Below are 11656 nucleotides of genomic sequence, written 5' to 3' on the forward strand. Positions count from 1 at the left end.
TCAATTTGGAATTAAAACAAAGATGATAAAAAAATGAAGCATATATCTAACAGATGATCAAAAAAATGTATTAGGTGAGACAAGTAAAGAAGAAACTATGAGATTGAATGATACTTATATATTATAGAGAAGTTCAAAGTAACAAAGCTTAGATATGATATTATCCTTAGTATGCCATAGATAGAGGTAGAAAATAAATAAGTTGATTGGCTAGCAAGGACAATCTCTTTCAAAAATAGAAAACACATAGTGATTTTTTGTACATATATACTAAGTGGAATAGCAAAACAATCCACGGCTAAGAGCTTGCTTGTAGCAATAATCTTTATAAAGAAGCAAATATGGCATAAGCAACTGATATATGCAGTGGTTTTGAATCTTGCCTTAGTAGTAGAAAAAACAACTAAAGGAGCAAAAGGGGTAGAATAACTCATACGAGAATATTGAGATGTCTTTTCAACCGACTTATCTTGTGGTGTGCCATCTAATTGAGGTACCTATTTTAAAATAGAACTTGTGCTTAGAGCTAAACTGGTAGGTCGACTAATTTATTATCTGGTACCAAATAAATTTGAAGAATTGTAAAAAATTATTAGATAAATTCTTGGAGAAGGGCCTCATTTAGGAAAGCACATTGCTATAGAGAGCATCTATACTCTTTGCATCCAAAAAAGATGGTGGACTTCAACTTTGCATCGATTATCAAGGCTCCAATAAGTAGAGTGTTAAGAATGCATATCCAATTTTACATGTGGATGATCTTCTTGACCAACTTTGAGGTGCAACTAGCTTTAGCAAATTAGACCTTCAAAGTGGTTATTGGTAGATCCCTATTGTCAAAGAAGATATAGAAAAGATAGCATTTTGTATGTACTATAGACAATTTGAATGGCTTATATTACTTTTTGGCCTTTCCAAAGCTCTAATGTCTTTTATGAGTCACATGAATAAATTATTTTAAGACCTTTTGGATAGGTACATGGTAGTCTTCATTGATGATATCCTGATCTATAATATAAACCTTGAGGAGAATAAGCAACATCTACAAAAAATACTATGCCAACTACGTGACAGTTGCTTCTATTGCTAGCAATCAAAGTATGAACTTTGAAAGACAAAGGTCACCATTTGAGAGCATGTAGAGTCTTTCAAAGGTACGTGCATTGAGTAAGATAAGATAAAAGCGATAGAGGATTAGCCAAATTCCAAAGATGCTTCTAAAATTCACTCATTTTTAGGCATTGTTGGATATTATCATTGTTTTGTTTGGCAATTTTCATACATTATTGCCTCACTAATAAGCTTATTAGAAAAAAAATTCTCTATTTGAATAGAAATTGGAACAAAAAAAGGCCTTTAAGGAATTAAAGGAGGCATTGTTTATTGTTCCAATATTAAAACCATACAATTCAAATCTTCCATATACACTTGATGTTGATGCTTTCAAATTTATTATTGGCATAGTTCTTCAATAGAACTTTAATAGAGACCTTCAAACTATTGCATATGAATCAAGCAAAATTAGAAGGATAAAGCGCAATCATTCTGCATGTGATTGAGAGTAATTAAAAATTATACATGTGACAAAGATGTAGTAACATTATTTGTTGAAAAAATTAATGATTATTCAAACTGACTATCAATCCCTACTATACGATTTGTATTTGAAAAATATGAAATTATAACATCATTATTGAGAAGAGGAGTTGTAGTTCCTTAACATTTAGCTTGAGTACAATTAAGAGCAACAATACACTATACTAGATACCTTATCATGCAAACTCGATTTAAAACTTAAATCAGATGATAAGAAATAAATTGCTACTATTAGTAGTGTCAATTTAGACTTAACAAGAGAAGTAGTATAATAAGAAGCTATGCAATGCAATGCTTATTTGAAGATGGTTATCAATCAACTGAATGTGAACGATGTTCAATATTATATATTAATACTATATTAATGATGGCTTGCTCTATTTCAAGAAGCAAATTTATGTATCTAATAATGCTATACTTTGAATGCGCATATTTCATGAGAGACACATCATCCCAATATCTGGATACCTAGGGCATAAAAAGACTTTAGAACACATTTCAAAGATATGATTTTGGGTAAGTTTAGATCATGAAACTTCATCTTTTGTATATTCTTAAGAATCATGCCAACGTAACAAATCACACAACATTGTCGTGTACCATGATTTGTAATCAGAAAATATATGAAATATTTAGCGATAGAGAATTTAGTTTTAACTCATTGACTAAGCACTAATAAGTGATTTATTCCATCTTTAGCTTATATATAAAGTCTTGGCTCCCAAAACCTCTTCACTTTATATAAAAAGTCTAAATTGTAAAAAAATTCTTCACAATATATTTTTCTTCAACCTGATTTCTTTTTTCTAAACTTTAGAAATTCATATATTTTGATCCAACCATTCAATTTCTTTCAAATTTTTATATAAAATAGCTATTATATTTAAACTTTAATACAAAAAATTAACCATAAAATTGCTACTAATCTTCTAGAATCTTAAAAATCCTAGCAGGGACTCTAAACCCTAACTTACAAGTATCTAAGTACTATTTTCTTCATATCTCAAAAATCCAAAATTCAAATGCCAAAAAGTTAACTAACATGGCTATACACATTCTTCAAAATTTTGAGCCAAAATCTTGTCAAAGTACTTAAGATATAGCTCAAAATACAACCATTAGTAAATCGGATCACTTATTATCCTTAGATTTGTAAGCATTGATTTCAACCTCCAATATCTTCTTTATTCCAACTTAGAATCTATCAAATAATATGCCAAAAATATAGCCAAAAAAGTTATCACTCCAATATCAATTGCCAATTCTTTATTTCTTTTTGTATGTGTACGTTATATCTAAAAGAGTGACACTAGGTACAAAATTAACACCTTAACTTTGAGTTCCCATGTCTCTTTTATATAAACTCCAAATCACACAAAATTTTCACCAAAACTATAGCCAAAAACCTAAACTTACTGACCTTAGCCTCTAAAGCTCAAACGGCCCTAAAACAATAACCCTAATTCTTAATAAGGCCTCGGTAACCTCCATGAAGCCTATTGGATATGATTTTTGGCTAATAGAAATAGAGATTCTCATCATCCATCTCCATTCATCTATATAGATATCTTAACTTCTCATTTTGCTTCCAAGACCCATCTCCAACCTTTTATCTAATAAGATTTATATAATATATGTTTTAAACACCAAATAAAAGAACCAAAATAAAACTTCAAGGATCTCCAATGTCTAACAAGGGTGATTCTAAATGTTTAAAAGTTACTACTAATAAGATCAATTTCAAAAGTTATTATAAAAAAAAATTATATAAATTCTAATAATAGTCCTTTTAAATAACCTCCTTTTAGGATAGTAATCTAACTCCATTCTATAACCAACTAAAATCTACTAATATGGCTCTTACCACGTTACTTAGTAAATTATATATCAAATATATAAATACAATATTTTCACATGGTAGCCAAACCACAATGCAACAATACGACATTTTTTAGACTATTGAAGACAATTCTACTACCTATAGCATGTTGGAAATAAGTGACTATAGATTTCATTACATGTTTGCTACAGACACTTCACAATCACACTGTAGTTGTTATCTTTGTCGATCGACTGTCATAGATATATATCTAATATAATTGTTATCTAGGTAATATGAATAGGTAGAATTATGTAAAAATATATTAATTTTATAATATCTTCTAAAAAAGCTTCTTAAAAGCTTCTTAGATAGTGCTTTGATTTTACATATATTTGTAGTTGATCGATAGATTAGAAACTTGGTCAATAAGCTACCTATGTGCTACATGTATTGGTAGCTTGCAAAACGAGCTAACTATTTGGTATCCATATAAGAAACTTACCTTGCAAGTCAAGATATGAGTCATATAAAATTAATATATTTTTAGAGATTCTATATAATATTGCTACATAGATTCTAAGTAGATACTATATATAGAGACAAGAGTGAAGTTATTTAACTCTTGTCAACTCCTTTCTTATTTCTAATCTAATTTCAAGAGTCTTTGGTTTTTTTATCTTTAGTAATAGCCATTCTAATTTTTTTTTAATATACATATTTTTTTTATTTTTATTTTTGTCATTTTTCTTTTGATACAAATTTTTTAGGTTTATGCATCTTATTTCACTTCATGTCTTTAATAGTTTAACAAGAGTACTTTTATAGTATTAGAGATTTATCTTCTTTTGATTAAGAGTGGATTATTATTTTTTCTTCATGAGACATAATCAAATTAGAGATAGCACATTATCCTCTTTTAAACTAATATTATTCTTAGTATTTTCTTTGTTCTTAAAGTCCTTTCTTCTGCTTTTTTTGAGCAATATTAGACATTTTTTTCTAAGTGTTATGATGGCAGAGCTTCTTGAAATAAAAAGTGCAATGGCACAAATGCAAGAGCAATTGAGAAAGTTGATATGTGCAATGTATCAATTCAATTTATTACTACCAAGAATAATAAAAATAATAGGAAGTGAAGATAAATACATAATTGGAGCCACTTCAACATCTACATTGAATTACATTCATTCTGTTATACTAGAATATCCTTCCATTATTGAAGAATCCAGAATTGCCTTACTTATAAAGTTTGATGGGATACGGTCTAAGTTTCAAGGATTTTTCAATTAAGTACAACTTGTGATTGAACTCCAACCTCAAAGCTATCTAACCTCAAAGCTATCCAACTTCAAGATCATAAGTTAGATTCAGTAGTACACTTCTTTCAAGTTTGACATTATCATGGTTTTTATCTTTTCTTGAATGACAAGATCCAATATTGGATAATCTAAAGACTTTTTTGATAGAATTTTGACCTATGTATGAAGAACATAATACAATTTGTATTACAAATAATAAGATTTGTATTTTGCAATAAGACAATTGATTAATGACATCATATGCTTCACAATTTCAACAACTAGCAATTAATGTCAAGTGGAATGATGTTGCCCTTATTAGCTAATTCTTTTATGGTTTACAATATGAAGTAAAGAAATTGATGCTCAACTTACCTGATCTTTAGACATTGAATCAAGCAATTGACTTTGTTGTGAAGTGTGACAATTGACTTTTTGAATTTCAATCTAAAAATCACACAAGAAAACCTCTGAGTTATTATAATTCAATGATAAGACTAATAAATTTTCAATCTAAACATTTGAAAGTAGAAGACATGCAAATTGATGTAGTACATTTTAAACCTCTTATTGAATATGAAAAGACTTGTTGTCGTCAAGAAGGACTATATTTATATTATGGAGAAGCTAAATACACTGCTTAACATTATTCAAAGAAACGACACTGTCGTATTACGGTTCTTTCCTGCTCGAGAACGCTGGGCGTCTGGCTGTAGAAGGTAGTATGGAGATTCGCCGATAGTCAAGCAGTCTATCAGTTTTTGACTGCTGGAATATAAACGACTGCAACAATGTACCGTAAATCTATACGGATGCTCTTCGACTACTTGTCGAAGTCTTTTTTTTTGCCCCAGCCGATAGGTCTCTAGACGTTACAGAGAACCCCGAACAACCCAAACTGTTAATCTTCAATACCCCTTTGTACTTACGATCTTGTATCCACTGACTGTCCTGTTAGATTAATCCAATAAATTTCATTTAGTCCGCATACTCAATCCTATAGACACCCCTTTAATCCTTCAATCACAGACGTAACTCGATTTTACAAAACAGTCAAGAGTATTCAAACCCACTTCATTTAAAAATCCCGATTCACCATTACAACACTGACTTCAGCAGCGATTGCCTCAGTCTTCCCAAAACTCTACGAAGAAGAAAAATTCAAATTCTATGTCTTTTCTTCCCCGACCCGAAGCATGTAGCTCCTCTCTCTAATTCCCTTGATCTTCAAAAAAAACCTCCAATGAAAACCGAACTGGTAACCTTGCAAAAGCTTGAAAACTCGCTCCCCCTCCGATTCCCCAATAAAAAAAAAAAACCTCCCCTTTCAAAACTATATCCCCCCTAATCTTATCCTCTGAATTTCTTCAATCTTCCGTCTTAGATCCGGAATTGGCTCCCACCTCAAGCTTGGATCCAAAATTGGCTCTCGCCGTCAAGCTTGGATCCAAAATTGGCTCTCGCCGTCAGAGCTTTCTCCTCCATTTTTACCTTTAAGAAATCCATTGACCGAAAACAACGTTCCCTGAAACGGCACAGAGAACAGGACAACCTGAAACAGAATCGAACCCCGTAATCGGGACCACATTGAGTCGCCCGACCAATTCAGGTCCTATATTGGGAAAGATGTCCGTAGTAACCCGGATGTTCCCGTAATTGGGTCAAATTGGTCCTCGCGTCAGATTAGCTAAGACCCGTAGTAAGACCTGGATTTCCCGTAATTAGACTGGATTGGGTTGACCGGCCAATTCAGGTCTCATATTGGATAAGAGGACCCGGATTGGATTATCGAAATTGGATCCAATTGGCTCCTCAAACCCGTCGTGTGAATTGGTCCTTCTCTTCCTGCTGACTCCCATTATTGGAATCAAATGGAGCATTTCAGTATGCCCCGGCTGACTGTAACGGAGTGACTGAACCTGACTACTCAGTATTTGTACTGGAGTTGGTCGATGCTCCCAATATTCGAGGTAACTGAATATTAATAAAATTCCCCTTTCTTTTTATTTTCAATGTATACTCGTGTTACAACACGACATCCACCCCCTCTGAACCTGTGCATCCTCCGGTATGCACCAATTTACCCAATTGCTGTTTGATTCAGAATATATTCCCTACGTCTTTGTCCAGTTCGTCTTCGTCACCTTCATTATCCATATCACTTTCATCTTCTTGCTGTGGAATCTCTGTACCTTCATTAAGGTCTTCCATATTCATCTCTGCGTGTCTTCGTTTAAATATTTTTACTCGCTTCCCTGCAATTGGTATTTTCAATTTTGTACCATCTAACTCCCGTAATGAGTAAGTCGCATTATCATGAACAGTTGTTACAACATATGGTCCAAACCAACGTTTTGAAAATTTCCGCAAAGTAATATGTTGATTATTCAGACTATTGTCATAAACAAGTACCCAGTCACCTTCCTCGATTGCTTTTGGTCTCAATCGATGTTGCTTATCGAATCGTGCCTTGTTTTGTAACCTTGCTCTTTTTAACCTTTTCAATGCTATCTGGACATCTTCCGTTCTTTGCTCCAATTGTCGAATCCTAATAGCCAGAAGTTCTTCTCTTGTCAATCCATCTTCCCATGGTAGCATACTCCAAGTAAGTACCTTTTCTTCAATCGGCATAATTGGTTTTTGACCTATCATAAGTTCTACTGTCATATATCCTGTCACCGAACTATGTGTTGTTCGATCAGCCCATAATGCAAATGATAAAAGCCGTGGCCACTCTTTAACCTTCCCATTACAAGCTTTAACCAATGCTTTCACAATCGGCGGGTGACCGCGTTCGCTTTTTGCATTCCCTTCCGGATTATAAGCAGTAGTCAGTGATAGTTTAACTCCACATTTTTCAAAGAACTTACGAGCTTCTTGTGCATTTAATTCTCCATGATCTGCAGTGATTTTTCCTACGCACCCGTAACGGCAAATGACATCTTCAAGCAAAAACCTACAAATCCCCTCTGTAGATTTTGTCCTCAATGCTCTTCCTTCCACTAGATTTGATAAATCTTCACGAGCTAAAACCAAATATCTCATCTGCCATAACCCAACCGGCATAATAACCAAATCAACAACCCATTTAAAATGAATAGCCAGAGGATACGTAGGATGAAGACCATCTTGATGTCGGATATTAGAATACGATTGACAGATTTCACATGACTCTACAAATGAGAGCACATCTCGATACATATTTTTCCACCAATATCGTTCCTTGAGTTTAGCAAAAGTAGCCCAGATTCCTCTATGCCCTGCCCATAAACTATCATGAAACTCCTTTAATAATTTTAGTTTTTCTTCCCTTTTGCCTATCACTCGTTGTGGCATCCCAATTCCTTTCTTCGGTCTCTTCCATAAGAATCCATCTCAAAGTAAAAATCCATATGCTTTTTTTCTTATTTGTTTGAATTTTTCTGTGGACCAATTCCCTTGCTTAGACAAGGTATTCAAATAATGACCAATATCCAATAATTCTCCTTCATAAGATTCTTCAAGAAATAGCTTATCTTCTCTGTTGAGATTTGATATTGAATAGAATTTCAATCCCACATCATTAATGTCTTCAACCATTTCGTCTTCCCTCTCGTATCTTGCTCGAGATAGCATGTCTGCTACTAAATTGTCCTTTCCAGTGATATGCTTAAATTCTGGATTTAGTGACTTAATATAAGCAATCCATCTCAACATTGCAATATCTGGCGTTGAACAATTAATAATCATTCCAAGCAATGGCAAGCAATCTGTTTCAATTACTACTACTGCCCCAATCAAATAGTCCTTTTCAGCTTTCATAGCCGAAACAACTCCCCAAAGTTCTCTTTTGACTTGCGAATATGCACGCTGACGAATACTTAAAACTTTAGCCCCAAATCGAATCTACTCCCATTCGAATCTACTGCAAATCTACTCCCATTCGAATCATCTTGACCCACAGCCCATCCAACGGCAATTGGACTAGCGTCTACAGTAAGAATCACTGGACTATTGCACTTATAATCAACCTTCCTCAATATTGGAGTTGACATCAATAATTTCTTCAATCTTTGCATTGCCTGAATATGCCTTTCTTCCCATTCAAATCGGTAACCCTTGCGTAACAGTTCATATAATGGATCCGCAATGTGAGCAAAATGAAGGATCCAGATTCGATAAAATATACATGCACCCAAAAACCTGCGAACCTCTGTTAAAGAACCACAATCCTCTTTCATCCTTCCAATTGCATCAACTTTAGTCGGATCTGGTTTTCTTCCGTAAGATCCGCATAAATGTCCAACAATTACAACCTCTCGCACTCCAAATACAGACTTCATACCCGATAATGTAAGATGAACTTCTCCAAGCCGAGTTAAAATCTTTTCACAGTCTTGTATATGATCAACAACATATCTGCGACACCCCCTCGTATCTAAAGTTTCATCCTTGTCTCCTTCTCTGCACCCTTTTATAGGAACAGCATCTAAAAAAGGCATAGTCTTTTCCGGAATAAAATCTCTCAATACCTTATTCATCCCATTCATCATATGCGCAACTGAGTTGGTCGCGCCTTGAGGAAGAGTGCACATTCTAACCAATCCAAGCGATGTTCTCATCGTTGTCATATCTCTACTTCCTTCGGCAAGTTGAAATTGATCATAACCTGAATACAAATCACCCATTGAATAGATCGCCCTTCCAGCAAACGCCTCAGCAAATTCATCCACAATAGGTCCAATTCCTGCATTCCTGACAGTTACAGCATTCACCGGCTGCATATCTTGAATAAACCGTAGTGACCCATTCTTCTTAGGTACCGTAAACCATCGACTAGAATACGGCGCAAATGAAGGTTCTAATATTTTCATCTTTATCTTTTCTTTCAATAGTTCCACCAATTTAGGTAAATGTGCCCTCGGTACTAGAATCGGTCTTAGATTCCAAGGTACATGCGGTACAGTGAAGATAACCATAGGTGTTATAATATTTGGATCCACACACCTAATTTCATGAGATTCGAAGGCAAACGATCTACTTTGTTTAGCCAACATCTTTTTGAAGCAAATAATTTCCTCTAGCAATAAAGAACCATCAGAACCAATCTTCAATTCTTCAAAAGTCTCTTTAGTAAACTGATGTCCAATACTCATTGGATCTCTTAAACTTGCTTCTTTTGATGCTTCTCCCATTTGTTATTTAGAATCCTCTGGTAATGGTCCGGCAACACGCTTTACCTTTTTATCTGCCGTTTTATATCTCGTCTCTACTGTCACTTCTGGTGCTTGAAAAGATTCAAGCATGGTATAAACCTCTCTGGAATGAATCTCAACAATCTTATCATTATCCCCTAATCCAATAGATGTAATCAATTCCAATGAATCTTCCAGCCCATTTTCTTCATAAACACCCAAAATCCTCTCATCATCTTGCAATGTACCTATCTTGCGTAACTGTCCTTCAATATCATATGATCTTTTTTTTTTTTTTTTTTTTAAAATCATCAACTTTTTTATACATAATATTTCCATTCTCCAATATACCAATAAAACTCGCATCAAAGGCACCTTCATCTCGCGAGAGTACCTCCTCTTTTGTACCTCCATAATCTCGCTTTACAGTGGTACCTCCCCAAAATCCTTAAATCCTTCAACAATCTTTGGCAATGGTTTCTCCCTCAACCTATCTCGATTCCGTTCATGGTTAGGAGGTACTGTTAGAAATTGTACAGCTTTCCTCCCATCTTCGCTCCGTACTCTTGCGTAAGCAGAACCATCGTCAAGTACTTTTGTTTCCATCCGTGTTGCCATGATATAAGGTTGTCCTAAAATCAACGGATAAGACGTTGTATCTTGAACGAAGAAATGTTGCTCCGTCGCAACATCCCCAATCCGAATTTTGACATCTGGACAAGCTCCATATAATTCGCCTCGTGTATTATTAGCTGCTCGTATTGCCCATCCATGTTCCATATCAATTGGCCATTTTTGCTTCTTATAAAGATCTTTAGACATGAAATTTATTTCAGAACCATGGTCCACCAAAGCAACTATTGGTTCTTCTATATCTCCTACCTTCACCAATACCTAAGTAGTTGCCCTTGCCCAATGCTTTCGAGTATAATGGCTCAAAGTTTCAATTTCCTTGTCACTAGAATCTTCGAAACGTACTCGCTGATTATACCCATTCTTTTCATTTGTTGGTTGCTTGTAACCAATATCAACCTCTTCTTCTTCTTTATATATTCTTACATCAATAGCATGACTCATTCCAGTTTCGCTCATTAATTGCCTCTTTCGCTTAATGCTGCCAATAATAACATCATGAAACTCCTTCTTTGCAATTTCCAAGACTTCTTTCAATGTGAATTCCACCTTAGCGTTTAATATACGTTCTTCCAACACCCCTTTCAAATTTGTTGCCGCTTCAATGTCAGAAAGTAGCTTATAAGCAATTGATTTGTTCTTATCTTTTGTCTCCGTTGTTTTTTCTCCCAATGATGCTGAGGTATCCTTTACAGGGAATTCTTGTGAAGCTGCCTCCCGAGCCTTGTCTCCTCGAGTTTGCCTCTTAAAAGAATTTCCATCTCTAGTATCATCAAAATTTCCTCGTCTTTTTTCTTCCATCAAAGCTTTATGTTGGCTCTTAGCAATATATGCATGAACTGAAAGAGACTCAACAGGATCCTCCCAACCTGTTCTTCCTCGTATTGTAGCTGCAGTTCTCAATAACGCTTCTCGAGGTAATTTCCCTTCTTACATTGTAGAAACGACAGAAGCCCAAAACTCACTAGTTTCCGTACTTCCACCAATTGCGTCATCTACTCTAGCACCATAACTTGCACTTTCTCGTACTACTGTTTCATGCTCTTTTAAGTAATCTTGAACCAATGCTCTCATTCCTCTCTTGCCAAAATTGGTTTGAAGAAGATCCTCCCTATCTTTCAATGCTATCTTCC

This window comes from Physcomitrium patens, chromosome 18 (assembly GCF_059467195.1).
Source record: "Physcomitrium patens ecotype Gransden chromosome 18, ASM5946719v1, whole genome shotgun sequence".
Classification (NCBI taxonomy): domain Eukaryota; kingdom Viridiplantae; phylum Streptophyta; class Bryopsida; order Funariales; family Funariaceae; genus Physcomitrium; species Physcomitrium patens.